Here is a 6,611-nt window from a genome sequence, read left to right on the forward strand (position 1 = left end):
AAGGCTTTAATTAAATATAATCTACTTAATAAAAAATATACCACCATACATTTATGTTAAATATACAAAATGAAACAATTGGAATCATATAACTAATAACAATAAATTATATATACAGAATATTGAAATAATAGATTGATCCAAATAATATTTTCTTGTTCTGACATCGGAATCCAGTTAAATATGTCATAACATTAGGTTGCAAGATACAAACGAGACGTGGAGTTTAATCAAAAATATATTCACCCCTCTTCTTCATGTGGAAGTTGCTATATACAATTGTGCGCAGGATAGATATATCTCTACCGATGAGATATAACTAATTATTAATAATAAAGTAAATGTCAAAATCATAAAATTAGACAATAAATGTACTAATAAAAAAAATGTTAGAAATAAATCCATCTTAAAGATTTAGAGCAAAAGCTAACTATGTAGTAATGTCCGGCTTATTAAGAGCATCAAAAAAAGATTTTTTCCCCGTTATTTATGCTTATATAACAACATACTATTATCATGAAGGATATACACAATTGCTAATTATAATGCTACACCCAATGTAACTACCCCCGTTGATGTGACCATTTAAGCAGTTGTTTTTGCCTTTTATGAGTTTTCTGAACACCATTCCTTGAGCCTATCAACCATAGCTAAGCGTCAATTGATAAAAAAGTGATATTTATTGACTATGTAATATTGGAAAACCTAATGATCATACCCAAGTCTTTAAGCGAAGAAACTAGTCTCAGACAAACTATTTGCAAACCATCCAAAGCTACTACCCCCGTTGTTGTGACCATTTAAGCAGTTGCTCTTGCCATTTAATGAGTTGTGTATTATAATTCTTGATAGGTTTAGCTAAAATAGAATCATATTTTATGGTTAGATTTAAAAAAAAATTGAATGCTTACTGTGAGATAGTACAAAATTCAGAGTTCCATTTCGATATTAGTATATACTTTTTACTGATAACTTGATCGTAATTTTGTATGGATGACTCATAACATTTTTATATGTATTTCTATATATGACATCAGTACCAACATCCCCCATTAATTTAACGATGGTTCCTCGGGAAGGGATAGGTTTACCCGTGTATTTATCCATAAATTTTTTGAACGTAGATGATTAGTAATGGATAAGGTTATATTACATGCAATAAACTTCTTTGTGAGATCAGAGTTAAATTCTGATTAGATGTATTAACTTGATTTTTTAGATGAATATCCATGCTCTTGATATAAGATGAGGATAATGAGTGGCGTGTAATTCTAGACAGGGGACTAAAGGCCCATTTATATCGACAAATCCGACAAACCATCTGTTTCTCATCTGGTAAGTATTTTCCACATTCCTGGGCCTCCATTTTCAGAAATCCAGACAGAAGGAGACGTTATTTTAGGGATTATATTCAGTTCTCTATCGACCATCATTATCTAATATTATATTAATATTGAATAATAAAGGCGGGAATGATAACGTTCTTGATTGATAGAAGAAGATATATATTATTTAATCAATGATGCCATAAGTATTTCTTCTCTTCCTCTCGCACGCTTTTCTATTCTTACCAAAATTATCACCCTTAGTAATAAAGAGTGCGCAAAAGATCCACTGTCACGTTGGCTGTGTGGCACGTAGCGCCATCCTGTTGAAACCGGATGTCGTTGATGTCTTCTTTTTCCATTTGGGGAAACAAAAAATCTTCCAACATGCCCCGATAGCGCTCACCATTGACCGTAACGGCAGCTCCTTGCTCGTTTTTTCGCTTTTGGCAACAGCAGCAATGTTTTCGATTGAGTGCACTGGACGAACACGGGAACGCGTTGTTTTATCCATTAACGAACCAGTTTTGCGCACACACTTCACAAATTTATCTACAAACTGCCTGGAAGGCGCTTTATTTCGACCGACGTAATTTTTAGTAGTTTCGTTTGAAGACTCTCCATTTTGGAAGTAAGTCTTCAGTATTTCCCAATTTTCTTCTAGCGTAAACTTAACCATTTCGTAAACCGGAGATCTTTTACAAATATATTAAACATAATGAGAATGTTATGACAGCTGTCAAATGTCAAAAAGTGGTAGTTCAAAATGCAACCGCTAGATGGGCCACCCGTTATTATTGCAATATAATTTCCTTGCATCTAATCTTCTAAGAAATGGATCGAGAAGATTGGTAAGGAGGGCAAGGGGGGGGGGAATAAATAGTTTAGGGCCTCATAAAATATGATTGAATACCCTCCACCCTCAGATTGGTCTGGGGGTAGTCTGGGATTGCTAAAAGCCATCGAACAATACATCCAAGGAATACCTTAAATACAAAGAAATAGTCCAGAGCCTTCGGGTTGTGCGAGGTGTTTGTGTTCCACATAGTATTGGGGGTACCCCTGGATAATTAAAAACTCCCGCCCATTCATCCAATACATCCAAGGAACACTCTTATACCAAAAATAGTTTAAGGCCCTGGTTTTCAAATTGAAAACTGCATTTTTTCTATGTTTTTACGACAATTAACTCTTTCATAGTATGGCTGCTACGTTACATGCAAATAACATTATTTATATTTCAATAGTCATATATATAATTGTTTTTTTAAAATTTTGTAATGGGTACACTCAATTTTAAATTACTTTTTTGTTTTTCTTTTTGGAAAGGTTAGAGTATCTAACTGATTTCTATTAGAAATAATTGATGTAATCCTGTGAGTAAATGATAAATAAAATAAAATTTTAAGGATTATAATTTTTTTTCAACAATTATATAAATTTTTATATCAATTTTATAAATTCTTACATAAAATAATACAATAAATTTCTCAAAATAATTTTGAAAGACCTAAAGTAAATGCAAATTATATGATAAGTATTTTAAGTGTAAAATTTCATCGTCTAATTTTCTAACAATATTGAGAATACGTTTATTATTTTCTTTATATTTTTTGTTGAAAAATATCAACTCTATCGATCTGGACAAAAAAAAAAAGAAAAAAAAAATGGACACACTTATTAATTGCATTATGGAATCCCTTCGCTCCATTGTTTGTTCTGGGCTCCCCATTTTTTGTTCGATCAAACACATTCCCTAATTTGATGGGGTATCTTGGTACATCTCTACGCATGGTGTTTCTTCTTCTTTTTAGTTTTCCAACGTATATCAATTCGAAATATCCAATAAATTCAAGGGGGATTATTTCATCTTCAGTTAGTTCTTCAAATATATCGATCCCATTATTTGGTGGTAGAAATACGAGGGAGAAAAATTGTGTAATTCTTAAACTGAAGTCACTTTCTCTGGATAACGTTGTTCAAACCCAAGATCACCAATTTTTTTAAATAAATTTTTAGAGAAATGAAAAAAAAACAGGTTAATTCACAATTGGGGAAAATAGTCTGAAGTGCACTGATAGGGGCAATTTCAAAATCAGCTAAAACAGAGTCAGGAGCTTCTGAAATCATTTAATTTAATTTTTAATGAAATATTAAGTATACCTCTTCTGTTTTACTTGGTAGAAGTGCAAATATTCTTGGGATAGAAGAGTTTTGAACGATTGAGTGAACTGTAACGACTTGATAATATATTTCTTGTGTGATTTTCAAAGTCCCATCTATTTCCCATTTTTTATGCTTTGCAAGGTCTTCCAATCCTGGATTTGTATCGAATATAAAAATCCGATTTTGTTCATTTTTGCCTGAATCATATAGTGAAAAAATTCTCCATTCTCTTGCAATGCTGCAAACTGGGGTGGAATGAAATATTATTTTCGAGAGAGAGGAGTAGATAGGAAGCGACACCCATTTCTACTTTGGAGGCATCTCTGAAGACAGCAAGAACCTTGATGTTTCCCCAATTATAACATGAGAAGCGGAGATCTTTCATCAAAGGGATCTCTTCAACCCATTTGACTTAAGGTTTTCGTCCCACTTAAGCTTTTCTTCCCATGATAAAGGAAGAATCAGTTCAAATTACATTCTAAATGGTTTATGTGTCAAAGACTTGACTTGCTAGAAATACAATATCCCTTCTTGATAATGAAGCACAATCAGGATTAAATCTTTCAAATTTCTCTGCAAGATCAAACATAAATTCATCTGTACATGTGTCCAACTTTAAACCAAGAATGGAAATCTCCTTCCTTGGAAGGGCCATTCTTTCTTGTTCAAACTGCGAAAGAATCTCTGGATGAGAAAATGCAATCTTATGACCGTAAAAACTCCATTTTTCAGAATTTTCAGTATCTCTGAAGTTATTAGAAAGGCTTCTTCCGGAGTATCCTAGGTATTATAAATATCGTCCATATAAGTCATTTTATCCATAATTTCGCAAGCTACAAAGGATACAACCCCCAAGTACTCCTTTTTATGTTCCTTATTGAACATAGACAAACAGAAGGCGCATTTTTAAAGACCAATGGAAGCTTAAACCCACATATGTATGTAAAATACATATATTCCTATTTGTCAGTTTGGCACGGAGTATATCATTTTATTTTATGTCTCATCATTCTACAAAATATTATATTTAATCTTAACTAGAGGATTTTAGGGGTGCAAATTCAATTTTGCTAATTTTTATTTATGAAATGAGACTTTTAGTATGATTTGAAGACCGTGTTTGGATTTGGCTTCACTGGTGCTTAATTACTTATGGCCAATAGTAGACCAGAACTCCTTTTCTGTATAAAATTAATCAAATGAATCCTTATTATATGTGGCACGCTTGGTAAATATATTTTCTACCATAAAAAGTCTCTTTTTTTCAATATCAACTCCCGAATAATAACATTCTATCCGTTTTTCATCTCTACTGAAAAAAATAATAACCTTTCAAGAGTTGTGAGAAGTAGAAGAAAAAGGAAAGTTATAAAATGCATGAGATTTCCATATTTTTTTAAACAATGATTTGGATGTTTATCATTAATTCAAATTCATCATGACTTTTGTGTTTATGTCGAGGGGAAAAAATATTTTTCTTGTTAAATGAATTCATTAAAACGTTAACAAATGACAAAAGATAATGTGTAAGGTTGAATAAAGTATAGAATGATTTATTGTCTTTTTTAGATTTTGATAGATCAACATTTAATCGTAACTCAATTTATCCAATTCTCGATCCGATTCTCGAAGTTGTATATCTAAGAACATTATTATTTATTACAATCCTAGTTACATATGCAAATGAAATTCTATCATACTAGAAAAATACACATAAAAATTCATTGAAAGAGGCTATAAGTCAGCTGTTATGGTTCTCATAACGTGGCTTGATCCATTGGAAGTGTGAATTCACAGCCTTAGATATACAACTTCGAGAAAGGAGGTATATGAAGAGACGAAAACCATCGTTCTATTAAAAAATCGCAGTCGAATCTGATATTTTATCGGCAAGAATCAAGTCTGCAAGTCCAGTATCCTGTGCCTGTATAAGTTAGTGGCTATCTGGCTTCTTGGAGTTTGATTACTGATCCTGACTCCCGAATTCACTTCCTCTATTGAAAAGGCCTAGAAACTCTAGATGTGGTTTCAAGGGATTTGAATCTGATATTTTAATCTGCAAGTCCTGATTAACTGTTATGTATTTCATATTTCCTTTCTTGTTCTTATTTTCTTGGATGTTCTTTAGTGTATTAAAGTACTGTGTTTTACGTTGTATAAATAGTCTCGTATTGTGTAAATAATTTACGAGTAGGTTTTTGTATTAATAAGAAGACATATGATCTTATAAACAGTGTAGTCTTATGCCTCCACGCCATTTCTTCTTCTCATTTGTCTCTCGGTCATCCTGGATCTCTCCTACTATAAATAAGTTTGACTCTCTCGTTCGTCAAGACGTAACATTGGCGACGAGGATGGGATCAGGATCACGTGACCTCCCTGCTGTGGGATCGTCGGCGAAGCTAACCCTGTTGGAGTTGGGTAGCCCTTTTTCGTCGATAGGGAGAACGCTCGTTCGTCTGCGGAAGGCGGAGCAATATGGACTGTGCCTCAGTTTGGGCCTCGTGGAGGAAGGAAGAGAACCTTGGTCACTTTCAAAAAGTGAAGTGTGTGTTCGGGTCAGGGACCACCTAATTAAAAGTGGATTTAGTCCTACGCAATTTTGGTTCTCTGCTGCTCCTACTCTCCCGTTCACATCATTGGTTAATGGATGTGCAACGGTCTCTCTCCTGGATCATCATGAGGGTACATCGAGCAAGATGTCTCCCAGGAACGAGCAGGGTGCTCGTGTCTCTGAAACTTCGTTAAGGGTGAAGGTTATTTCTCCCAGGGACGAGCAGGGTGATCGGGTCCTTAAAACCTCAATAAGGGTGAACGGTATGTCTCCCAGGGACGAGCAGGGTGCTCGGGTCCTTAAAATCTCTATGAGGAGTATTGTCCTCCTTTCTCCGGTGTGCGTGCTGAGAGCACGGCACGTCTATGGAGATAAAATTTTTATGTGCAAGAACAAACGGTTTGTCCGCGCCTAGACATGGATGGAGCGGATCTATAGGTTGCTGTTCATGGAGAGGAACCTGTGTAAGCACCGCCATGGATTTGGTGCTTGGGGGGTGATGTTATGTATTTCATATTTCCTTTCTTGTTCTTATTTTCTTGTATGTTCTTTAGTGTATTAAAGTA

At 34.3% G+C, this 6,611-nt stretch overlaps 1 long non-coding RNA gene across 1 annotated transcript; it reads right to left on the bottom strand.

Moving 5' to 3' along the window:
• Window positions 1-1,198, bottom strand: LOC139905393 (uncharacterized). Its single transcript, XR_011780091.1, has 3 exons — window positions 912-1,198; window positions 719-858; window positions 1-650 (listed from the first exon to the last, which is right to left on the bottom strand). It is a non-coding gene; the product is annotated as an uncharacterized lncRNA (long non-coding RNA).
• Between the last annotated feature and the right edge of the window lie 5,413 nt (window positions 1,199-6,611).

Source organism: Lepeophtheirus salmonis, chromosome 5 (genome assembly GCF_016086655.4).
Source record: "Lepeophtheirus salmonis chromosome 5, UVic_Lsal_1.4, whole genome shotgun sequence".
Classification (NCBI taxonomy): domain Eukaryota; kingdom Metazoa; phylum Arthropoda; class Copepoda; order Siphonostomatoida; family Caligidae; genus Lepeophtheirus; species Lepeophtheirus salmonis.